Source organism: Stegostoma tigrinum, chromosome 16 (genome assembly GCF_030684315.1).
Source record: "Stegostoma tigrinum isolate sSteTig4 chromosome 16, sSteTig4.hap1, whole genome shotgun sequence".
NCBI lineage: Eukaryota > Metazoa > Chordata > Chondrichthyes > Orectolobiformes > Stegostomatidae > Stegostoma > Stegostoma tigrinum.
This window is the reverse complement of record NC_081369.1, coordinates 54,634,103-54,660,887: the sequence shown is the minus strand read 5'-3', so window position 1 is coordinate 54,660,887 and position 26,785 is coordinate 54,634,103. Positions and strand designations below refer to the sequence as shown.

General features: G+C 45.0%; 1 protein-coding gene and 1 long non-coding RNA gene across 4 annotated transcripts in view; one reads left to right on the top strand and one right to left on the bottom strand.

Moving 5' to 3' along the window:
• Positions 1–26,785, bottom strand: part of wwox (WW domain containing oxidoreductase) — a 1,033,547-nt gene that overhangs the window by 439,160 nt on the left and 567,602 nt on the right. The gene's annotated exons all lie outside the window — the stretch shown is intronic.
• Positions 11,717–25,292, top strand: LOC132210660 (uncharacterized). The gene is made up of 3 exons (XR_009446811.1): positions 11,717–11,925; positions 23,726–23,783; positions 24,348–25,292. It is a non-coding gene; the product is annotated as an uncharacterized LOC132210660 (long non-coding RNA).

The following is a 26,785-nucleotide window of genomic DNA, read 5'->3' as shown; positions in this document are numbered from 1 at the left end:
TCACGAGTCAGGGAGGTTCCAAAGATGAATGAAAACAGTGGCTGGGAATCAATTCTAAGATTCCTGATCCCACTCCTGGGGTTTTCACTTTTTACCAGAGCTTTTTAAGGGTGAGGTTTGTTCATGTTACCTGACACAGTCTGTCCCCCCAACTTACCTGGTTCCATTATGTCGATAGACATGTTCCAATCCTATGCAATTTTCATGGGGTCAGATTTGTTTGACAGAATCAAGGTTCAGGCACAGAGATGTCAAGAAGCTATAATCTTGATGATATCTGTTTGAAAGGCAAGTTCAAAAGGTCTCATCCATTTCCCCCCACACCAGCTATGCTCGCCTAAGCACTCACTATGTCTCTTCCTGCACTCGATTGCAAGCTATACAGCTTCACCACCTCCACAGGCCCTCATACCCTTCATACCAAGCTTTACACTTTCATGTCCATTCAACTCTGATACATTTTGTTCAGAACCAATAAATCCTACAGTGACAACATAATGAATTAAAATACTTTGTAAAATAGCAAAGCATTCGTAACTTTCCATTTTCTTATAAAAAGTCCATGAACTACAAACCAATTAGGCATTCTTGGCCGAGAACCCAGACATCAGTAGATTAGATTAGATTCCCTACAGTGTAGAAACAGGCCCTTTGGCACAGCAAGTCCAGACTGCTCTTTGCAGCATCCCACCCAGGCCCATCCCCCTATTGCCCACACACCCCTGAACACGACTGGCAATGTAGCATGGCCGATCCACCTAGCCTGCACATCTTTGGACTGTGGGAGGAAACCGGAGCACCTGGAGGAAACCCACGCAGACACGGGGAGAATGTGCAAACTCCACACAGACAGTCGCCCGAGGCTGGAATCGAAGCCAGGTCCCTGGCACTGTGAGGCTGCGGTGCTAACCACTGAGCCACCGTGCCGTCCCAAGGCTGTTGAAAGAGCAAAGTTCCAAGGGCATCATTGCTTGATTGACAGCTCTGGACTTTGATGTCTTCTATCAATTGAACATTGTCAATTACAAAAGAAAACATGGCTTCAAATGCTTACAGTTACTAAAATTGATACTTTATACAGTCGATAGGATGATTGACACTTTTATGAGTGGTTTTTATTGATGGTTTATTAGTTCAAGGAACTTTTTTAAAGAAATTGGAGAACTATGAATGAATGAGAGATAATGTGAACTGCAGATGCTGGAGAATTCCAAGATAATAAAATGTGAGGCTGGATGAACACAGCAGGCCAAGCAGCATCTCAGGAGCGCAAAAGCTGACGTTTCGGGCCTAGACCCTTCATCAGAGAGGGGGATGGGGAGAGAGAACTGGAATAAATAGGGAGAGAGGGGGAGGCGGACCGAAGATGGAGAGTAAAGAAGATAGCTGGAGAGAGTATAGGTGGGGAGGTAGGGAGGGGGTAGGTCAGTCCAGGGAAGACGGACAGGTCAAGGAGGTGGGATGAGGTTAGTAGGTAGATGGGGATGCGGCTTGGGGTGGGAGGAAGGGATGGGTGAGAGGAAGAACAGGTTAGGGAGGCAGAGACAGGTTGGACTGGTTTTGGGATGCAGTGGGTGGGGGAGAAGAGCTGGGCTGGTTGTGTGGTGCAGTGGGGGGAGGGGACGAACTGGGCTGGTTTAGGGATGCAGTTGGGGAAGGGGAGATTTTGAAACTGGTGAAGTCCACATTGATACCATTAGGCTGCAGGGTTCCCAGGCGGAACATGAGTTGCTGTTCCTGCAACCTTCGGGTGGCATCATTGTGGCACTGCAGGAGGCCCATGATGGACATCTCATCTAAAGAATGGGAGGGGGAATGGCAGGTGCCGGGTGCCCTCGTTCTCACACACCACCCTACCAACCTCCGGATACAACGCATCATCCTCCGACACTTCCGCCATTTACAATCCGACCCAACCACCCAAGACATTTTTCCATCCCCACCCCTGTCTGCTTTCCGGAGAGACCGCTCTCTCTGTGACTCCCTTGTTCGCTCCACACTGCCCTCCAACCCCACCACACCCGGCACCTTCCCCTGCAACCGCACGAAATGCTACACTTGCCCCCACACCTCCTCCCTCACCCCTATCCCAGGCCCCAAGATGACATTCCACATTAAGCAGAGGTTCACCTGCACATCTGCCAATGTGGTATACTGCATCCACTGTACCCGGTGTGGCTTCCTCTACATTGGGGAAACCAAGCGGAGGCTTGGAGACCGCTTTGCAGAACACCTCCGCTCAGTTCGCAACAAACTACTGCACCTCCCAGTCGCAAACCATTTCCACTCCCCCTCCCATTCTCTAGATGACATGTCCATCATGGGCCTCCTGCAGTGCCACAATGATGCCACCCGAAGGTTGCAGGAACAGCAACTCATATTCCGCCTGGGAACCCTGCAGCCTAACGGTGTCAATGTGGACTTCACCAGTTTCAAAATCTCCCCTTCCCCAAATGCATCCCTAAACCAGCCCAGTTCGTCCCCTCCCCCCACTGCACCACACAACCAGCCCAGCTCTTCCTCTCCACCCACTGCATCCCAAAACCAGTCCAACCTGTCTCTGCCTCCCTAACCTGTTCTTCCTCTCACCCATCCCTTCCTCCCACCCCAAGCTGCACCCCCATCTACCTACTAACCTCATCCCACCTCCTTGACCTGTCTGTCTTCCCTGGACTGACCTATCCCCTCCCTACCTTCCCACCTATACTCTCTCCACCTATCTTCTTTACTCTCCATCTTTGGTCCGCCTCCCCCTCTCTCCCTATTTATTCCAGTTCCCTCTCCCCATCCCCCTCTCTGATGAAGGGTCTAGGCCCGAAACGTCAGCTTTTGCGCTCCTGAGATGCTGCTTGGCCTGCTGTGTTCATCCAGCCTCACATTTTATTAACTATGAATGAATGTCTGCTTTTCTAAAGTTTTTTTAGCACATCATAATGTCACTATAAGTTCTTGGGATGATAGAGATTACATCATGTATGGATGGGCATAAAGGTACCATAGCATGGCATGGAAGGAATGATTGACCATTAGGGCAGGGTGACATTGCTTGGAAAGAGAGATATGAGGGACCACATGGAGGTGTTGTTGGGCAGAGCTTGCCACAAGGGCAGCAGAAAGAGACACAAACTGATATAGGGAATGGGGAATATTTAGGAGTGTGGGTGAGCGAGCTTGAGGGCCATACATTTTTCATTATAACAATAAAAAAGCCTGACCACACCAACAAGCTGGGCCTTTTAACCCAGTGACACTGACCTCTACATCGCCAAGGCCAGACGCCAACTCTCCGACTCCATCTCCTACCGCCCCCTCGATCATGACCCCACACCCGAGCACCAAACCATCATCTCCAACACCATTCATGACCTCATCACCTCAGGGGACCTCCCACCCACAGCCTCCAACCTCATTGTTCCCCAACCCCGCAAGGCCCGTTTCTATCTCCTTCCCAAAATCCACAAACCTGCCTGCCCTGGTCAACCAATCGTCTCAGCCTGCTCCTGCCCCACCGAACTCATCTCCACCTATCTGGACTCCATTTTCTCCCCTTTGGTCCAGGAACTCCCCACCTACGTCCGTGACACCACCCACGCCCTCCACCTCCTCCAGGACTTCCAATTCCCTGGCCCCCAACACCTCATCTTCACCATGGACGTCCAATCCCTATACACCTGCATTCCGCATGCAGATGGCCTCAAGGCACTCCGCTTCTTCCTGTCCCGCAGGCCCGACCAGTCCCCCTCCACCGTCACCCTCATCCTCCTAGCCGAACTCGTCCTCACCCTCAACAACTTCTCTTTTGACTCCTCCCACTTCCTACAGACTAAGGGGGTGGCCATGGGCACCCGCATGGGCCCCAGCTATGCCTGCCTCTTTGTAGGTTACGTGGAACAGTCCCTCTTCCGCACCTACACAGGCCCCAAACCCCACCTCTTCCTCTGGTACATTGATGACTGTATCGGCGCCGCCCCTTGCTCCCCAGAGGAGCTCGAACAGTTCATCCACTTCACCAACACCTTCCACCCCAACCTTCAGCTCACCTGGGCCATCTCCAGCACATCCCACACCTTCCTGGACCTCTCAGTCTCCATCTCGGGCAACCAGCTTGTAACTGATGTCCATTTCAAGCCCACCGACTCCCACAGCTACCTAGAATACACCTCCTCCCACCCACCCTCCTGCAAAAATTCCATCCCCTATTCCCAATTCCTCCGCCTCCGCCGCATCTGCTCCCACGACAAGACATTCCACTCCCACACATCCCAGATGTCCAAGTTCTTCAAGGACCGCAACTTTCCCCCCACAGTGATCGAGAACGCCCTTGACCGCGTCTCCCGTATTTCCCGCAACACGTCCCTCACACCCCGCCCCCGCCACAACCGCCCAAAGAGGATCCCCCTCATCCTCACACACCACCCCACCAACCTCCGGATACAATGCATCATCCTCCGACACTTCCGCCATCTACAATCCGACCCCACCACCCAAGACATTTTTCCATCCCCACCCCTGTCTGCTTTCCGGAGAGACCACTCGCTCCTTGACTCCCTTGTTCGCTCCACACTGCCCTCCAACCCCACCACACCCGGCACCTTCCCCTGCAACCGCACGAAATGCTACACTTGCCCCCACACCTCCTCCCTCACCCCTATCCCAGGCCCCAAGATGACATTCCACATTAAGCAGTGGTTCACCTGCACATCTGCCAATGTGGTATACTGCATCCACTGTACCCGGTGTGGCTTCCTCTACATTGTGGAAACCAAGCGGAGGCTTGGAGACCGCTTTGCAGAACACCTCTGCTCAGTTCGCAACAAACTACTGCACCTCCCAGTTGCAAACCATTTCCACTTCCCCTCCCATTCTTTAGATGACATGTCCATCATGGGCCTCCTGCAGTGCCACAATGATGCCACCAGCAGGTTGCAGGAACAGCAACTCATATTCCGCCTGGGAACCCTGCAGCCCAATGGTATCAATGTGGACCTCACCAGTTTCAAAATCTCCCCTTCCCCAACTGCATCCCTAAACCAGCCCAGTTCGTCCCCTCCCCCCACTGCACCACACAACCAGCCCAGCTCTTCCCCTCCACCCACTGCATCCCAAAACCAGTCCAACCTGTCTCCGCCTCCCTAACCTGTTCTTCCTCTCACCCGTCCCTTCCTCCCACCCCAAGCCGCACCCCCATCTACCTACTAACCTCATCCCACCTCCTTGACCTGTCCGTCTTCCCTGGACTGACCTATCCCCTCCCTACCTCCCCACCTATACTCTCTCCACCTATCTTCTTTTCTCTCCATCTTCGGTCCGCCTCCCCCTCTCTCCCTATTTATTCCAGAACCCTCACCCCATCCCCCTCTCTGATGAAGGGTCTAGGCCCGAAACGTCAGCTTTTGTGCTCCTGAGATGCTGCTTGGCCTGCTGTGTTCATCCAGCCTCACATTTTGTTGCCTTGGACTCTCCAGCATCTGCAGTTCCCATTATCTCTGGGCCTTTTAACCAGCTTGCTTGGCTCCTGGCAGCTCTCCTGGCCGCTGTGAAATCTTTCTCACCTGGTTCATAAGAGGTCTGCACCCACTCCCCTTCCCTTACCTCAACACCCACAATTTAAATCCCATCTCTGCCGACATTTTCCCCTGGGGAGGAGCCAAGAATTTTCCCAACTCCTGCCTCTGGCCTTCAGCATGAAAATCCAGTGCTACGGAACTAACTGAGTCAAACTGCGAATTAGGAGCCACAGGAATTTCTTTCTTAATTGCTTAAGCTGCAGTTATTTTAATTGGTATCACAGAAAAAGAGTACAGCATTGTAAAAGAACAAAGAAAATTAGAGGTCAGGAACAGGCCCTTCGGCCCTCCAAGCCTGCGCTGATCCAGATCCTCCACCTAAACCTGTCACCTATTTTCCAAGGATCCGTATCCCTCTGCTCCCTGCCCATTCACTTATCTGTCTAGATACATCTTAAATGATGCTATTGAGCCCACTTCTACCACCTCCGCTGGCAACACATTCCAGGCACCCACCACCCTCTGCGTAAAGGACTTTCCACTCATATCTCCCTTAAACTTTACCCCTCCACTTTGAAATCATGACCCCGAGTAATTGAGTTCCCCACTCTGGGAAAAAGCTTCTTGCAATCCACCCTGTCTATACCCCTCATGATTTTGTAGACCTCAATCAGGTCCCCCCCAACCTCTGTCTTTCTAATGTAAATAATCCTAATCTACTCAACCTCTCTTCATTGGTTCATTCATACTTCCTGATAAAACATGCTGACTTAGTTCTTCATTCAACTGAGCACTGCGGTTTGAAATAAAGAGACACCCATTCTACATCCATCGTTGCTGACAATTCTTGGAATTATTTTATTCAGATTTCAAACATTATAAATTCATGAAATGAGATTCACTGGGTTCCACCTTCTTTCGGGTCCTACTTTCAAGAATTAGCTTCTCTGTCCTCACAGTTCTACACAGCACTAACCTGTCTCTCTCATCCCCAAAGGCAGTGAAGTTTCCTGTTGCAATCTCCATTAGACTCCAGTCATTTACTTTAACTAGATTTAAGTTGAAAGATGTGCAGTTTTGGTGGACAGGTCACAGTGTCGAGGGATTCCACATTGTCTTCTACAATCACATACTTACATTCTTAAACTGCACCAACTCCAAATTTAATATTTCTTCCATTATCTTTCTCTTTACAATCCCTATTCCATTTTTGCAACCCCACCCTTCCCAGGGGCATTAACTTGGCACTCATGCTGGAAAATTATACTCAGCCTAAAGCAAACAGATTTTTCATATTCTGGCAATTTTTAGACTCTGCCATTATGACTCAGTGCTACAAGGGCATTGAGAAAGCATGGTTTCATTTCTACACACGCAACCACAGAACAATAATGAGGGCAGGCACATTGAAAATGGTCATCACTATGGGTGGAAACTTGTGACCCCAACCCCTCATGCCACTCCACACCACCGCAATGGCAGGTTTAGTGGCACAGGTCATTTAATTGGGCAACTGAGTGCCTCTGGTTGGAAAGCCCTCATAGAGTCACAGTCATAGAGTAACACTGTATGGAAACTGCCCTTCAGCTCAAACTGGTGACTATACTGACCATGGTGTCCACTCAGCAAGTTTAAATTGCCCGCATTTGGTCCATATCCCTCTAAACCCTTCTCATCCATGCACCAGTCCAAATGTTTATGAAATGTTGCTATTGTACCTGTCTCAACCACTTTCTCTATACACATTTTCTAATCACTTTCTATATACACATCGATCTCTGAATAAAGTAGCTGCTCCTCATGCACCTTCTTAAATCTATCCCCTCTCATCTTAAACCCATGCCCTCTGGTTTTCAATTCCTTATCTCTGGGAAAAAGACTATGTATTCATCCTATCAATGCCTCTCTTGATTTTATACACATCAGCTACGTCACTCCTCATTCTCCAATGTTCCAAGGAATAAAGTCCTATTCTGGCCAACCTCACTCTATAACTCAAGTCTACTCGTCCTGGCAATATCGTCGTAAATTTTCTTTGCATGCTTTTCTGTTTAACTATGTCTTTCCTGTAACAGGGTGACCAAAACCATACACAATATTCCAAGTGTGGCCTCACCAGCGAATTATACAAACCTAACATGATGTTCCAACTCCTATACTCAGTGCCTCAACCAATGAAGGCCAGCATGCCAAATGCCTTCTCTATCCTGTCGACTTTTGACTCAACTTTGAACGAACTGTGTACCTGTGCTCCTAGGTCCCTCTGTTCCAGAACACTCCTCAGGATCTTACCATTTACTGATAACATCCTACCTTGGTTTGACTTTCCTAAATGCAACACCTCACACTTACCCGTATTGAAATGCATTTGCTAATCCTCAGCCCACTTCCCCATCTGATTGAGATCTCTCTGTAATTTTTGATAATCTTCGTTATCAATGATACCTCCCAATTTTGTACCATCTGCAAACTTACTAATTATGCCTTGTACATTCACATCCAGATCATTTATGTAAATAACAAACAACAAAGGTCCCAGCACTGACCCCTGTGGCACACACTATTCACATTTCTGAGAAACAACATTCAACCATGACCCTCTGCTTCCTACCATCGAGTTAATTTTGAATCCAATTAGCTAACTCTCCCTGGATTCCACGCGACCTAACCTTCATGACTAGTGTGCCAAGCAGGACCTTGTGAAAGGCCTTACTAAAGTCCATATAAACAACATCCACTGCCCTACCCTCTTCTATCCTCTCGGTTACCTCTTCAAAAATCTCTAGAAGATTTGTCAGACATGACTTCCCACCCACAATTCCATGCTGAGTATCCCTAATCAGGCCTTGACTATCCAAATGTTGGTTGATCCTGTCCCTCAGTATCCTCTCCAATAACCTGCCTACCACTGATGTCAGGCTCACTGCTTGTAGTTCCCCGGCCTCTCTTTGCTACCTTTCTTTAAACAATGGAACAACATTAGTCACCCTCCAGTCTTCGGAACTTCACCAGTGGCTAAAGATGAAGCAAAAATCTCTGCAATTTCTTTCCTAGCCTCCCACGATGTTCAAAGATGGACTTGATCAGGGCCAGGAGATTTATCCACCTTAATGAAATTTAAGGCTGCAAACGCCTCCTCTCTGGTCACTTGTATGCAGTCTAAAGCATCCCCACTTGTTTCCTTTACTTCCTTATCACCCATGATTCTCTCCTCGGTAAACATTAAGGGGAAGTATTCATTAAAAATCTCCCCCATCTCCTGTAGCTCCACATATAGATGGTCACGCTGATCTTTAAAGGGACCTATTCTCTCCCTAGCCACCCTTTCACTCTTAATGTAGCTTTAGAACCTCTTGGGATTATCTTTAATCTTATCTGCCAGGTCAATCTCATACTCTCTTCTTGCTCTTCTGATTTCCTTTTTGAATGTGGTCCTACACTTTTTACAGGCATCCAGGGATTCATTTGAGCCCATTAGCTTAAAACCAATGCATGCCTTCTTCTTTTTCCTGACCAGAGCCTCAATATCCCTCGTCAGCCAGGGAGCCCTGAAGCTGTCAGCTTTTCCCTTCAGTTTAACAGGGACGTACTGCCCCTGGACTCTTGATATCACAATTTAAAAGTCTCCAAATTGCCAGTCATTCCTTTTCCTTCAAACAGACTCACCCTATTGAGCTCTGCTAGATCCTGCCTTATGGCCCCAAAATTGGCCCTGCTCTAGTTTAGTACCTTAACATCTGGTCCAGTCCGATCTTTTTCCATAACTATGTTAAAACTAAGAGAGTTATGGTCATTCGACCCAAAGTGCTCACCAAGTGACACTTCAGTCACTTGCCCAACCTTGTTTCCTAAAGGAGATCCAGTGTTGCACCCTCCCGTGTACGGCCCTCTACATATTGATGTCGGAAATTTTCTTGGACACATTTGACAAATTCCACCCTATCTGGCCTTTTATGCTCTGGGTGGCCCTGCTAATACAGAGGAAATTAAAATCTCGAACCAATCCTACTCTATTATCCCTGCAGGTATCTGCAATCTCTCTACACATCTGCTCCTCTACTACCCTCTGGCTCCTTGGAGGTCTATAATACCATCCCAACACAGTGACCTTCCCCTTTTTGTTTCTAAGTTCTAACCATATTGTCTCATTTGATGACCTCTTAAGAAAGCCCTCTCTTCGCACTATTGTTATGACCTCCTTTATCAGATCACCTTTCTGCCCCAACGCAAATTGAATAGCACTTGCAGTTGAGAGCCTATCCATCTGTCATTGGTATTAGCCCAGTGTTAAGACTCTTGCAGCACAGTCGTAGAGCTAGAGGATCTAGGTTCAAGTACCACCAGTTACATTGGCCTGTCATATCAAATTTAAACAAGTTGATTAAAAAAATTTACTAATAGTTATGGTGCTCACGACTATTTGTGGTGCAGGGAACAAACCTGGACATATTAGTTAGAACAAAGAAGAGTAAGTGTCGGAATAGGCCCCTCAGCCCAGCACACCTGTGCTGACCACGATTCCATTCTAAACAAATCCCATCTTCCGGCACATGATCCATTCCCTGCCTGTTCTTGGAAAATCCCTTGCAGTTAACAAGGTATGTCATGTCAACAACTCGCTCCACGTTCAAGTGATGTGAGACGATGGGCTGAATTTTACCAGAAATCGCTGTGTCATTCTCAGTAAGTTTCAGAGGGTTTCTCTCCACAAGGCCAAAGAAGTTTTCTCATGCTATCATTCAAAACATACCTCATTTACTAGATACCTTGTGGCGCCCCTCTCATCTGACATTAGCCCGATTCCCATACTTGCTGCTGTCAAGATATCCCGGGATCTCCGCTCCCAGTGCTACCTTTGACACTGTACACCTAATCGAGCAGAGGCAGTAGTGAGTCGCCCATCCAATGTAGTAGCAGAGCAACCTAAAACCAATGCTTTGTGCCACACATAGGTGACACAGCTGACACTTTCTTGCACATATGACTGTATATTCCTTCACTAATTGCTGCTTAGGCACCAAACCACACAGTTCATCTGCCTGGGGCCACATTCTACCCTCCAGCCCTTTGAATTAGATCACTATTGCGCCAGGGCTCACTGTGACCCAGCTTTTGTTCAATGGGGAAACCGACCCACACAGGAAAGCCTTCAAACAGTTCAAAACATTTGCCTTTGTTTACCAACAACAGAACAGAAACTAAACAAACAGAAGCTGCAGAGATAATGGGAACTGCAGATGCTGGAGATTCCAAGATAATAAAATGTGAGGCTGGATGAACACAGCAGGCCAAGCAGCTGTGCTTGACTGACCTATCCCCTCCCTACCTCCCCACCTACACCCTCTCCACCTATCTTCTTTACTCTCCATCTTCGGTCCGCCTCCCCCTCTCTCCCTATTTATTCCAGTTCCCTCCCCCCATCCCCCTCTCTGATGAAGGGTCTAGGCCCGAAACGTCAGCTTTTGTGTTCCCTGGACTGACCTATCCCCTCCCTACCTCCCCACCTACACCCTCTCCACCTATCTTCTTTACTCTCCATCTTCGGTCCGCCTCCCCCTCTCTCCCTATTTATTCCAGTTCCCTCCCCCCATCCCCCTCTCTGATGAAGGGTCTAGGCCCGAAACGTCAGCTTTTGTGCTCCTGAGATGCTGCTTGGCCTGCTGTGTTCATCCAGCCTCACATTTTATTAAACAGAAGCTGCACTTGCCTTTTGAAACAGAAACAAACTGCTTGCATGGTGAGCAGCAACAATTTTCCAGTGATTGCATCCAGCTCTCATCTACTGGAACTGGCTCTCAATTAGATCCTGCCTGACATGCGGTGCTCTATCATGCACAAGTTTATGTTCTTACGGCTCAATGTCCTCACCTTCTTCCTCAGAATGCCTGCTCCCGCTCTCTCCGCTCTGCAGCCTCCATCACATCTTTTCTTTGCCTCGTCCATTAATGCAGAGCACAACACACTAGGATTATACAGCAAGGACTCCTCCGCAGCACCCACCCCCCCACCCCGCCATCCCCAAGCATCAGAGATAGTAGGAACTGCAGACGCTGGGGAATCTGAGATAACAAGGTGTAGAGCTGGATGAACACAGCAGGCCATTAGAGATAAGGTTGACTAGGAGGAGACTATGGATGGTCGATCCTACTCCTTTGACATCCCAAGCTGCACTGCCCACGAGCCATTTGACAACATCATAGTGGATAGTGCTTATAAATATAAATTCAGTCAGACCCATATCCAGCAGGAGCTGGCTAAAACTCGACATATTGGCAATTTTATTTTCTTTTACTGAGCACAAGTTGGGAATGTACTGAACTCACTATGCTTTCACAACATTACAAAAAAGACATGGATGAAGAGGTCCAAATGATTCAGCTCAGGTCTTCCATCGAGTAAAAGCCAGCACGGTCTCTGAGTAAGTGATAATGGGAACTGCAGATGCTGGAGAACCCAAGATAATAAAATGTGAGGCTGGATGAACACAGCAGGCCAAGCAGCATCTCAGGAGCACAAAAGCTGACGTTTCGGGCCTAGACCCTTCATCAGAGAGGGGGATGGTGTGAGGGTACTGGAATAAATAGGGAGAGAGAGGGAGGCGGACTGAAGATGGAGAGAAAAGAAGATAGGTGGAGAGGAGAGTATAGGTGGAGAGGTAGGGAGGGGATAGATCAGTCCAGGAAAGACGAACAGGTCAAGGAGGTGGGATGAGGTTAGTAGGTAGGAGATGGAGGTGCGGCTTGGGGTGGGAGGAAGGGATGGGTGAGAGGAAGAACAGGTTAGGGAGGCAGAGACAGGTTGGACTGGTTTTGGGATGCAGTGGGTGGAGGGGAAGAGCTGGGCTGCTTGTGTGGTGCAGTGGGGGGAGGGGACGAACTGGGTTGGTTTTGGGACGCGGTGGGGGAAGGGGAGATTTTGAAGCTGGTGTGGCCTCCTCAACATTGGGGAAACCAAGTGGAAGCTTGGGGACCGCTTTGCAGAACACCTGAGCTCGGTTCGCAATAAACAACTGCACCTCCCAGTCGCAAACCATTTCCACTCCCCCTCCCATTCTTTAGATGACATGTCCATCATGGGCCTCCTGCAGTGCCATAATGATGCCACCCAAAGGTTGCAGGAACAGCAACTCATATTCCGCTTGGGAACCCTGCAGCCCAATGGTATCAATGTGGACTTCACCAGCTTCAAAATCTCCCCTTCCCCCACCGCATCCCAAAACCAGCCCAGTTCGTCCCCTCCCCCCACTGCACCACACAACCAGTCCAGCTCTTCCCCTCCACCCACTGCATCCCAAAACCAGTCCAACCTGTCTCTGCCTCCCTAACCTGTTCTTCCTCTCACCCATCCCTTCCTCCCACCCCAAGCCACACCTCCATCTCCTACCTACTAAGCTCATCCCACCTCCTTGACCTGTCCGTCTTCCCTGGACTGACCTATCCCCTCCCTACCGCCCCACCTATACTCTCCTCTCTACCTATCTTCTTTACTCTCCATCTTCGGTCCGCCTCCCCCTCTCTCCCTATTTATTCCAGAACCCTCACCCCATCCCCCTCTCTGATGAAGGGTCTAGGCCCGAAACGTCAGCTTTTGTGCTCCTGGGATGCTGCTGGGCCTGCTGTGTTCATCCAGCCTCACATTTTATTATCTACGTTCTCTGAGTATTTTGTATATGATTCCAGTGATTTTGCCTCAAATGCCCTACTAAGGGGTCCACCCCACATTTTTTTTTGACTTCCATAAGTCAATCTGATTGTCTTTCATCAGTTTTAACTTGTGTACACTTATCCAACAGTTTAACTTGAAGTAATGTTCCAAAATAATTTTTAACATACTGAGACAATTGCATGATTCATTCTGAGTCACTCCCTTTCAAAAGCGAACAGCCTCGATTTTGCCAATTGCTCTACATAATTCAGTTCCCTGACCTTAACAATCTATTGTGTGATACTTCTCTGCATGGTCTCTACAATGTTGATATCTCATGACTAGAACTTCATGTATTGCCAAGGAACAGAGTTTAAAGGAACATCAAACTGTTTAAGAATAACTTTGTTTGCTTTGTGTTCCACTAATACAATTTTTATACTTCCGCCTGCTTCTTATGTTGCTGATTAGACATGTGAGTGCTGAGTTAACTAAAATCATTAGATCTTTTCCAACTTAAACAAGTATTTCAATTTAACTTAGCAGGGCTTAAAACTCCTACATTTTTCTTCCCACGAGCAATATTTTGCATTTGTCATGTTTAACTTTAACCGTCTCTGTTCTGCCTAATTACTCATGCTACATTTCCACTGCTACTTTGCTAAATTCAAGATTTCTACCTTCTGTAAATTAAGTCAGTTTTGTGTTGAGCTTCTCAAATCAAGTCATCAGGATTAAATTCGAAACATCTTAAAACTGACTCCGGCCACTTCACTCAGTATTTCCCCCTGCCCTGGCATTGCTCCACTAATAAATGCCAGCTGCTTTATCAGACACATTCTTATCCATTCCCAGTTTCTATCCTGATTAGCCGGCATTTTATGCTCAAGGTATGGGTACCATCAGCCAAGGACACTATGCCAGAGTTTTCTTTCTTCTCGTAGGTCAATCCCATTCATTTCAAATGCCTTAAATCTCAGAAGTTGAAAAATGCCCTGCCATTTTCTACATTCTTTCTGGACCCAGCTGTAAGTCAAGTAAAACAAGAAGGCTGACCCTTTAACAAGAGATACAAAGCTGCTCCCAAAAGGCGCATCACACTGAGCTTCCTGTATATTGTTGGCACCTGATAACATTTGAACATGAAAAAAGAAAGAAAAGAACAGCAGCAGCTGTTATATTATTTTGCCATTCTATAGAGCCAGGCACCCAATGGGGAGACAGTGAGAAAGTATCAAACAGAAAAGCGTACCCAACAGCCAGCACTTGATCTATCCTTCGTGCAGTTTCAGTGGTAACCCCACAGTGTAATCTTTTCAACCTTTTCACAACATAACCAATGTGGAAACAGAAGGGCTCTTAAAAAAAAATACACTTAGGCTGTAACATTGCTCAGGAGATCACTCCATCCATTTTGTTGTGTACTTTTGTTTTGCTTGTGACAAGTCAAGAAACATTAATTATTGATGCTTTCCACAAACAGGTCTGGTAGCATTTGTGGAGGGAACCACAGAGGTAGCACTTCAACTTGATGATCTCTCATCAGAATACTTTCCAGCCATTCTGACAATAAGGTCATTGACTTGAAACATTAACTCTGTTTCTGCATCCACTAATGCCTGGAGATGTCCAGAGTATTTTCAGCTTTTTTCTGGCTTTGCTCCCACTTACTGGCATCTGCAAGGTTTTGTTTTGCACTTCAACGTGTGTTAGTGTCTTATTAATTACTATTCCAGAGTCCACCATGCAAACTGGAAAAGTGTTACAAATTTACCAGGTAGAAGAGAGGTTATTTAGGTTGTTCACATTAACGTAGGCCTTTTCAGATCAGGTATGCCTACTTATTTCAGGTATCTGTGCTGTGAAATCACTCATCATACGTTCACATTCATGATCATGCAAAATATGATTAAAATTTTAAAGATTTCTTCTTTCACAGGACAGGGGCATCACTGGTAACGTCAACATTTGTTGCCCTTTCCCAATTGTTCTTGGATTGAATGGCATATTGGGCAGTTACACATTACAATGCATGGATCTGGCATACATATAGGCCAGACCAAGTAAGGATGGCAGATTTCCAGGGGTTGTTACGAGTGAACCAGATTGGTTTTTTACAAATGGTGATCTTAATTTCATGGTCACTACAATGGAGGTGAGTTTCAGTTCTAGAATTTTAATGAATTAAATTCAATTTCTGCTAGCTGTCATGGTGAGATTTGAACCCATGCTCACAAAGTATTACCCTGGGCGTTTGGATCATCAGTCCCATATCTTCCCTCAAATATAAGACTATAAGAGCATAAGGCAAAGAAGCAGAAGGACATCATTCAGCTCAATGAGTCTGTTCCATTAGGTCATAGCTGATCTGATAATCCTCAACTCCAATTTCCTGCCTTTTCCTCGTACACCTTGATACCCTTACAGTAAACTATATTGTTACTATGAACTATTTTGTTTTACTCCTCGAAATTACTTCAAGGTACTTCTCTACTGCTGAAAACATTTCTCTATATATTGGGGGATTTTCCCCTATTTTTTCGATATTTTCAATCAAACTGTTCAAATGTGTCATGTCAAACCTCTGCAGGTGAGATTTGAACCAGGGTTTCCTGGTTCTACCAATGCATCACAAGACAGCCTTTTCATCATTTTAATTATTTATATTTTCGACATGGAATATACATTATTAAGTGTGATAGTGTGCCAGAAAGACACAGCTCAAAAGTATGATGACAAAAGAAAGCACGTTTTGGACACAGATACAGAAATTGGTCCTCAACAAACCATAACCTGGACTATTCTAGATCCTGCTCTCCCTGTCCACGAAGATCAACTCCACGCATTCTTTTTCTATTAAGATAGTGGATAAAACAGTCCTACACTCCCCTCTAGGTTGGTTCAGACCTGAAAAGAGCGCAGCTCAGTTTGGGGCTAGAAACAGAGCAGGTTCAAGTTACAATGGAGCTTCACATTCAAAGTGACACATGAAATCAGGAAAAGCAAGACAGCTCTTTTAGAGACATTGTTATTTAGATTCACACGAGATCTATTTACTGGATTTTTAGGAAATCAAATTCATCCATTCACAGTTTTTCTAATGTCATTAAAACCGTCAAAGTTTGAGCTGAACGTCAATGATCAATAACTTCTCAAATTAATCAATAACTAATATAGGAAAAGAGTGTTTTTACGGCTGTGCTTTACCAAACACTGCTGCGCTCTTTACAGGTGTGAACCAATCTAGAGGGGAGTGTCTTATCCACTATCTTAATTGAAAAAGAATGCATTGGGTTGATCTTCATGGACAGGGAAACCAGGATCTAGAATAGTAAAATAATGACTTGTATTTGAGTCATGAATTTCTTGACTTCAAGACACCATAAGAAGCTTTACAGATTATGAAGAACTTTTTAAAAGTGTAGTCCCTGCAGCAATGGAGTGATTCCTGATGAATTTAGTGTGTTTTTCTGATGAGTGTTTAACCATACAAATCTGGAAGGTCCTCATTTAGTCTCTCCTTTCTGCTGGGATCTCAGGTTAGTTAATAGACAATGGACTACAATTGACTGCACAGCGCCCCATGCGAGGAAAGCTGCTCAGCGTTAGAGCCCTGATCACTGCTAAGTAAAATGGACATGGGCATAGACGGTCCTGCTGACGTTGAAATGCTCAAACAAGAAGTGAATATCAGTTGGAAGAACGAGTGCCTGTAAAGTCAACTTCTAGCAAGTTTTGACTCATACTCTCAACAGAAGGAGGAGAGAGGGAAAATGACCAGTGTAAGGGGATTAAAGAAAGCAAAAGATATCAGGGTACCATTTGCAAGTGTCATTGCTGTATACAAAAATACTAGACTGTACTGCCCTATTGATAAACAATTTTGTCTCTTTAAAATATTTCTATAAAAGGATCAAAAGACAGTTGGAAAACAATAGCATCCTCCAAAGCACACTGCCATTATCTGTGATAAGAACAAAACAATGCAGCCTGTTCCTACCTTCCCAGCTGCTATCAATAATGTTCCTCATATAACCTGCCAGAAAACATGCTTGAATGAATGGAGTCTGGAGAATGCAGGGAAATAAACATTGATGTTTTAAAAACAGTTCACATTGCAGAATAGGAAGTTTGGAGAATATTAAGGAGGACAAACCTCCGGGACTAGAATGTTGTGGAAAGTAAGGGAGGAAATTACGAGACCCCTAGTAGAAATATTTGCATCATCTATAGCTACAGGTGAGGTGCCTGATGACTGGAGGGGGGCTAATGTTGTATGTTTGTTTAAGAAAGACTGTAAGGAGAAATCGGGGAATTACAGACCTGTGAGTCTCACTTTGGTTGTGGGTAAATTGTTAGAGGTGATTATAAAAGATAGTATTTATGAATATTTAGAGAAGCAAAAAGTGATTCGGGATAGTCAGCATGGCCTTGCACGAGACAAGTAGTGTCTCACAAACTTGATTGAGTTTTTTGAGGAAGTTACCAAAAAGACTCATGATAGCAGCACAGTAGACGTTGTTTATTTGGGTTTTAGTAAAGCCTTTTACAAGGTTCTGCATGGTAGGCAAATTAATAAAGGTAGGTCACATGGGATTCAGGGTGAGCTTGCCAATTAGATACATAATTGGATTACCAGCAGGAGACAGGGAATAACGGTAGAGCATTTTCTGAAGAAGGGGCTAGGCCTGAAATATCAGCTTTCCTGCCCCTGTGATGCTGCTTGGCTTGCTGTGTTCATCCAGCTCTACACCTTGTTATCTCAGATTCTCCAGCATCTGCAATTCCTACCATCTCTATAACGGTAGAGGGTTGTTTCTCAGGCTGGAGACCTGTGACCAGCGATGTTCTACAGGCATCAGTTTGGGTCCTCTTTTGTTTGTCATTTATATAAATTATTTGGATGAGAATACAGAAGGCATATTTAGTAGTTCAAGACGACACCAAAATTGGTGGCATAGTAAACTGAAAAATGTTTTCTAAGATTACAAAGGGATCTTGATGAAATTGGTCGATGGTTTGAAAAATGGCAGATGGAATTCGGTCTGGATAATAGCACTTTGGTACAACAAACAAGGGTGGGGCTTATACAGTTAATGGCAGGGTCTTGGGTAGTATTGTAGAACAGACAGACCTTGAGGGTGTAGGTGCATAATTCTTTGAAGTTTGTGTCATATATTGACAGGGCGTTTAAAAAGGTACTTGCTTTCATTGCTCAGTCCTTCGAGGATAGGAGTTGGGACATCATGTTGAGGTTGTACAGGACATAGGTGAGGCCTCTTCTGTAATACTGTGTCCAGTTCTGGCTGCCTAGTTATAGGAAGGATATTTTCAAGCTGGAGAAGGTTGAGAAGAGATTTACCAGGATGTTACCAGGAATGGAAGGTTGGGGTGCAAAGAAAGACGAATAGGCTGGGACCCTTTTCACTGGAACGTAAGAGATTGACAGGCGACCCTACAGAATTTTATAAAATAATGAGAGGTATAGGCAGAGTTAATGGTAGTTGCCTTTTCTCTAAGGCAGGGAATATCAAGACTAGAGGGCCTTTGTTAGGGTGAAAGGAGAGAGATTTTTTTTAAAAAATGCAATTTTGTTTTACACAGAGGCTGGTTTGTGTGCGGAATGAACTTCCTGAGGCAGTGGTGGATGCGGATACAATTACAAAGACTTTTGGATATGTACTTGAATAGGAAAGGTTTGGAGGGATAATGCCTAAGAGCAGGCAGGTGGGACGAGTTTAGTTTGTAATTACGTTCGCATGGACTGGTTGGACTGAAGGGTCAGTTTCCGTGCTTTATGACTGTATGCTGAGCAAGTAAACATGCGTTAACTATCAGCTCCACAAGAGTTCCTAGCTAACACCCTCCCCTAAGGGACATAAGGCTAGGAGCAGGCCAGTGCATTCTTTCACAGTTTCATTACCACACCTCTACATTCCCTTTGCCATAGAATTTGGCGATGGCACAGTGCGCAGACTAGCCCAACAGCAAAATTCTGGCAAAGCTACAACTGAAAAAGAGGTGTTTATCTGCATCAATCCAGACATGCATGTTATATAGCATTACAAAAAAACGACAATGCCAAACATACCATTAAGTCCAACCCGCTCACATTAACATTGATCAGACACAACAGGAGCCATCTTAACATGTTGTGTTCTGATACCCCATTATCTTCATGTCACTTATCCAAACAATTCTCAGATGTCAATGTGGTCACTGATACAATTGCTAACTCGAGCACTGTATTAACAATCTTCTAATAAGTAGATTTTTTTTTCAGCTGTCAATCCCAAAACCTTTGCATTGAGCCACATGTCTGGTCCCCTCATTCTAGAACTGTAAGTCAGTGGCACCAGTCTGTTTTTAAGTACCCTGTGCCAGATCTTGATAATTTTCATCTCTAACAAATCACCCTATCACCTTCACTTTTCTCAGAACAAAAGGTTCAAATTTTCTCCTTACAGTTTGCATTTGCATTTTCTCAAACCAGGCAAAAACATCTAAACCAAGCTCCACTGCCTCAACAAACTGCTGCTATGTAGAGCCAATATTACCCATGCTACATCAATTTCATTTTTACAGTAATTAATTCATGCCTTATATAATATTGTATCTGAGTGATGTTCAGATGCTGCACCATCCATATAGCCATAGCCCCTTCCTCATGCACCTATAAGCCTTGAAAAAAGAACTAAGAACAAAGAACAAACAACAAACAACAAAGAAAATTAGAGCACAGGAACAGGCCCTTTGGCCCTCCAAGCCTGCGCCGATTCAGATCCTCTATCTAAACCTGTCGCCTATTTTCCAAGGATCTGTATCCCTCTGCTCCCTCCCCATTCAAGTATCTGTCTAGATACATCTTAAATGACGCTATCGTGCCTACCTCTATCACTTCCAGTGGCAACGTGCTCCAGGAACCCAGCACCCTCTGTGTAAAGAACTTTCCACGCATAACTCCCTTAAACTTTCCTCCTCTCACCTTGAAATCGTGAACCCTAGTAATTGAGTTCTCCACTCTGCGAAGAGGCTTCTTGTTATCCACTCTGTCTATACCTCTCATGATTTTCTCGACCTCAATCAGGTCCCCCCCTCAACCTCCATCTTTCTAATGTAAATAATCCTAATCTACTCAACCTCTCTTCATAGCTAGCATCCTCCATACCAGGCAACATCCTGGTGAACCTCCTCTGCACCCTCTCCAAAGCAACCACATCCTTTTGGTAATGTGGCAAACAGAACTGTACGCAGTATTCCAAATGTGGTCCAACCAAAGTCTTGTACAACTGTAACATGAGCTGCCAACTCTTGTACTCAAAGCCCTGTCTGACAAATGAAAGCATGCCGTTTGCCTTCTTGACCACTCTATCGACCTGTGTTGCCATCTTCAGGGTACAATGGGCCTGAACACCCAGATCTCTCTGTGTATCAATTTTCCCCAGGGATTTTCCATTTACCATATAGCTCGCTCTTGAATTGGATCTTCCAAAATGCATTACCTCGCATTTGCCTGGATTGAACTCCATCTGCCATTTCTCCACCCAACTCTCCAGTCTACCTATATTCTGCTGCATTCTCCGACAGTTCCACGACCTGCTACTCCACCAATCTTAGTGTCATCTGCAAACTTGCTAATCAGACCATCTATACCTTCCTCCAGATTATTTATGTATATCACAAACAACAGTGGTCCCAACATGGATCCCTGTGAAACACCATTGGTCACAGTTCTCCATTTTGAGAATCTCCCTTCCAATACAACTCTCTGTCTCCTGTTGCCCAGCCAGTTCTCTATCCATCGAGATAGTACACCCTGGACACCATGCGACTTCACTTTCCCCACAGCCTACCACGGGGAACCTTATCAAATGCCTTACTGAAGTCCATGTATATGGCATCCACAGCCCTTCCCTCTTCTATCAACTCTGTCACTTCATCAAAAGAAACATAAAATGTTCCCCTGGAATAGCAAATGATTTCTGAAGCCAATAATGCACTTTAGCACAAACTCTGTGTCACAGATGTATTTTTTCATTGAACTTAATAAATAAGGACTTATGTGAGAAGATAACAACTTGTACTTAAATTGTGCAAATGCCGGGGATGTTTAGGACAGAATTAGATCAAGGTTTTGTTTAAGAGATAGTGTTTGACACAGGATAGAGAGGTAGAAATTCAGACGACTACAGGGAGTGGGAAATATCATCCAATGTCTTCACAAATCAGAAACAACAAACCAGCAATCTCTTAATGTGTTTCAATGCTGCTTCTGAAAATGAAGGCTCAAAAAATGATCTTGATAAAGTTTGCTTGTGTTTTCAAGGGTTCTATGTTGTATTTTTGTAAACAAGAAGATTGCTGTTCCTTTCTAGCATTAAGGTGAATGGAAATCTAATCAAATTAAAATTAGAGTTCTTCCATTTCTTTTCATTTACTGAGAATTCTCTTGTCACAAAATGCCACCTTAGTTCAGTGGGAATCGTTCATTCACATAGCTGGCATTTCTGCCAATGATACTGCAACGTAGCTGGAGGGACCCCAAGCAAAATTCTCAGCCAGTGTTTTTAATCGTCACACTTAGATTTCTAAATGCTTCACTTAACAGCCAGAATAAAATGACTAATGCACTGAATAGATCATTAATAAAATCAAAATGCTCCAGTACAGAGCTGTTTCAGCAGCTAAAAAAAATCTATGCTAGCAGGCGGATCTTTTAAATCTCATTGACTAAAATCTTCATGGCTAATTCATGAACCAGAGCTTGGAGATTACTGTACTGCAGCTGGATATGTGTCAGCAGCATTTTGTAGCATTTTTCTCAAAATTAAGGGAGAAATTGTTTCAAATATTGCAAATAAGTACTCATTTCTGGAGAGCAGGAGGGAAGAAAAAAAGAGAAGCAGGTCATACGGTTTTGTTTATAAAGCCATAAGCTGTATATAATCAACTCTTAAAACAAGTCTTTCCTCTTTCTGCAATCATAGCAGTTACGTGTTCTGGGACTGACTACATTAATCTACGAAGCACAGGCTAGTGTAGCAGCAGAGGGAATAACCTCAATGCCTGCAGTCATGCCCCAGGGTTATTATTCTCTACTCTCCTCCTGGTCCACAGGAGACCTGTACAGGCATGACCACTGCATTCAGAAAGCTGAATAGATGGGATATGCGTGGATTGAATCACAACGTTCCATCTGAACGAGAGCCATCAGTCATGGTGAGCTACGAGTCATGGCAGTATAAACAAGGCAGAAATGATAGTCAATAAAATCACAATTAGGTGCACTGAATGTCAGCTTTCCCCTGTGTTCACAATCAACAGAATCAATAGCCCACAGTCTAGAAATTTTTCTCTTCTCCCTTTCATTCTTGCTTTTTTTCCAGCTGAATCTCCTATTAGTGCAAAAAAGCCCAATTACTGCCTGTGTCACCACAGGATAGCTAGCTAAAAGCTGCCAAATTAGTAAGCTTTAGTTCTTGACAATGAAATACAATCAAGAGAGTGAACTGAACAAGTTTGTGAATGTGCCAACAGAAGCACACTTCTCTAATCCATGGAATGATAGGGCAATTTCCAAAGCCATATACAACAGTAAAACAAATGACAAGTGCATTTCAATCCTATGTGAACGGCAATTTCCATATAAATTAACACAATAAATTCTCCTAATCTTTACATAAAAGTGCACAATTAAATTTACAGTACTTAAATGTGATCACACATTTCTATTAAAGTGATATCTCACCAACAATTTGTCATGAACTATTGACTAGATTTAATTAAAGGTCGTTGCTCATCGAGCTAGTGGACTAGTATATTTTGGTGTTGATGAAATTGTGGAGCTCCAAAGGCCTTACTTCCTTTTGCTTACAGGTTGTTGACAACAATAATGTCACGTACTTCAGAACCATGAGTAAAGTGATTGTATCCACCAATAAAGCACGCAATGAAAGCACTGCATTTGCGTGAAAATAACCTTCTCAATGCAGGCTTTTTGCAGCATTCAATCAAATAGCTGTAGGCATTCAGCAACATTCTGTGTCAATGTCAAAATGTGGAGGTGAATGACACATTTATTCCAAAGTGATTATGCAATCAGCTCTTAAACGTGAAACATTAGATAGAATCTTTAATAACAATTTAATTGGAATTGAAGACTTTTTCCAAAGGCTTACTGTCCAATGTGGCCCAACTTGCAACAGTTAGACAAATAAATTGAATTGATTCAAGCCAATGATTGCTTTAATATATCTACACAACTGTGTCCACTTTAGCTTTTCTAATGCAGCAAAATGTATTTATTTATAGGGTAAATTCCAGCTCTCATACTTCTGAGAAATATCTACGCTCCTCTAATTCTGGCCTCTTGCATAAGCCTGATTTTCGTTACTCTACTTTTGACACTGGGATTTCAGCTTCTAAGGCCTCAAGTCGGGGCTTCCCAAACTGTGGGACGTTACTCCAGTGGGGTCATCATCTGAAACTTTCAGTTTATGTGATTTGAGGTTGCCATGGTGCTGCAACTCAGTATCAATAGTTAATATTTCATTTTTGTGTTTGATTTTATTTAGAAGCATGGCTACAGAATCCTTGAGGCCTGAATCCAATCCTGAAAACCCTACTGGAAAGGTAGATGCTTTTTTACTTCAAAACTCTTGAAACAGATCCTCTTCCCTTGGTCTTGGTAGTTTCACAATTGACTCCTAACACTTCAGTCACAGATCTTCTTCAACCCTTAACTCCCCGGTACCACACATCGACGACCATCCCTGTCATCCATGCTGGTGCCACAACAACAATCAAATGGGACCACAATGAGAAAACCTTCGGCAAGGGCGACCCTAAACTCTGGAATTCCCTCCCTGAACTTCTCCACCTCTCATTCCTTCTGCTGGAAAGAGGCTGAGGAAAGAAATTGGATAGAGTTGAGAAAGTAGAAGATCAGAAAAGCTCTCCTTTGTTGTTGTGATCTTTGTACTTTCAATTGCATTGGAAACTAAGCAAATAAGGAACATTTTAATACTTTCAGTAACTTAGTCATACATATACAAGTATCAGTAACTCAATCAGCACTTTAGAGGAAATCATTGCACCATCAGTGGCATCAGCTTTTTCACAACATCAAGCTCAACAATTTCATTACCATAGCTCAATATTCTGCATAACCTAACATCATTGCTATCTTGTTTCTAGGGCGTAAAGATTTTGAATGGGGCTAGGATCCTAACCTTTCTTGTTCATCGATACAACTGCGCCATTCCACCAAAGTGACTACATTGGAGAAGCAAATAAAGGTCTCTTAATGTCCTGTTCAATATTCCTCCAATACCTGGTACACCAAACCAACAAGACGACAGCCCAGTGATGTGGCTAAGTTGCGGAATTTTACTATGTAGAAAATTGCTGCTACACTTGTCTACAAAGCAGTGATTGTTTGAAGTATCTCAACATGTTTCTGATGAGGCACAAACTTTACAGCATTGAAAATAACTGAGTGGATCCTTTTCTGATTCCACCGGACTATTGCAATTCTTTATACAGTTCAATGAATGAGAGGTTTCCCGGGAATGAAATGTGTTTTTGTGCAATGGAGCTTCCAGCAACACTCAGCTTTCTGAAGTCCGAGTTTCCTTTATTAACGCGGCACATTCAAAGAAAACATTTGTGTGATCTCAGCTGGGGAAAACAGTTGGGTGCTACAATTGGCTTTAATACTCATGGGCTGGGGAAAGAAAGCAGCAGCCACAGACTTCTGCCCTTGATTGCTATGCGCTGACCCCTGCTGGGAAATATACATGTGGATATCAGGTGTGAAAAAGAGTGCGCTCAGCTGTGACACTCCCCTGATTGAACCTTCTGCCAACATTCAATGACAGGGTTTATTTGGCTGAAATAATGGAAGGTAGCTGGCACATGCTGCTTTCAAAGTTGGGAGGGGTTTAACAAAAACATGCAAGTGAAGCAAAGGATATCTGTCAGAAGCAGTCCAAAACAGAAGATTATACTGTCAGCTTCAAAGGCAATTATGAATTGACTACAGAAATTATTAGGCATTAAGTTTACAAAGGACAATAACCATGAACAAAGGTTCAAATAGAAATTACCGACTGCTGCGCTTTTATGACACTTGTGTGGGCTGCCAACTGTAGAAATGTTTTCTATTTGTGCTGGATTATGATCAGGTTTGTACTCTTTAGAAAATGTGTTGGAACTGCTTATTTCACACTGAGCTCTTATGCTCAGCAAGGAAACTAGTGCATGTGTTGCAACTGTTTTATGATTTCCACATTATGATTTGCAAACAAATTCACTGCTTTCTGTTGCAGTTTAAAAACAGAAAAGCAATGATTTATTTAAGCACCCGGTAGACATTGAAAATTTTGATAAAGAGGATATTCAATTAGGAGTATCAGTGGAGGCACTGAGTTCAGCTTTGAACATTAATGTCTTCAATCCAGATTCAAATACACTCCAGGCTGAGGGGGAGAGAACTTTATGGCTGTTAAATCTCTAAGTAAAATAAATAACTTTTCATCATCTTTGGCCTGCCTGCAGACTTGGAGATGTCTGACCAAACATGTACCCTCAAACCCCACCTCTTCCTCCGGTACATTGATGACTGTATCGGCGCCGCCTCTTGCTCCCCAGAGGAGCTCGAACAGTTCATCCACTTCACCAACACCTTCCACCCCAACCTTCAGTTCACCTGGGCCATCTCCAGCACATCCCTCACCTTCCTGGACCTCTCAGTCTCCATCTCGGGCAACCAGCTTGTAACTGATACAACGCATTATCCTCCGACACTTCCGCCATTTACAATCCGACCCCACCACCCAAGACATTTTTCCATCCCCACCCCTGTCTGCTTTCCGGAGAGACCACTCTCTCCGTGACTCCCTTGTTCGCTCCACACTGCCCTCCAACCCCACCACACCCGGCACCTTCCCCTGCAACCGCAGGAAATGCTACACTTGTCCCCACACCTCCTCCCTCACCCCCATCCCAGGCCCCAAGATGACATTCCACATTAAGCAGAGGTTCACCTGCACATCTGCCAATGTGGTATACTGCATCCACTGTACCCGGTGCGGCTTTCTCTACATTGGGGAAACCAAGCGGAGGCTTGGGGACCGCTTTGCAGAACACCTCCGCTCAGTTCGCAACAAACAACTGCACCTCCCAGTCGCAAACCATTTCCACTCCCCCTCCCATTCTCTTGATGACATGTCCATCATGGGCCTCCTGCACTGCCACAATGATGCCACCCGAAGGTTGCAGGAACAGCAACTCATATTCCGCCTGGGAACCCTGCAGCCATATGGTATCAATGTGGACTTCACCAGTTTCAAAATCTCCCCTTCCCCCACTGCATCCCTAAACCAGCCCAGTTCATCCCCTCCCCCCACTGCACCACACAACCAGCCCAGCTCTTCCCCCCCACCCACTGCATCCCAAAACCAGTCCAACCTGTCTCTGCCTCCCTAACCGGTTCTTCCTCTCACCCATCCCTTCCTCCCACCCCAAGCCGCACCCCCAGCTACCTACTAACCTCATCCCACCTCCTTGACCTGTCCGTCTTCCCTGGACTGACCTATCCCCTCCCTACCTCCCCACCCACACCTTCTCCACCT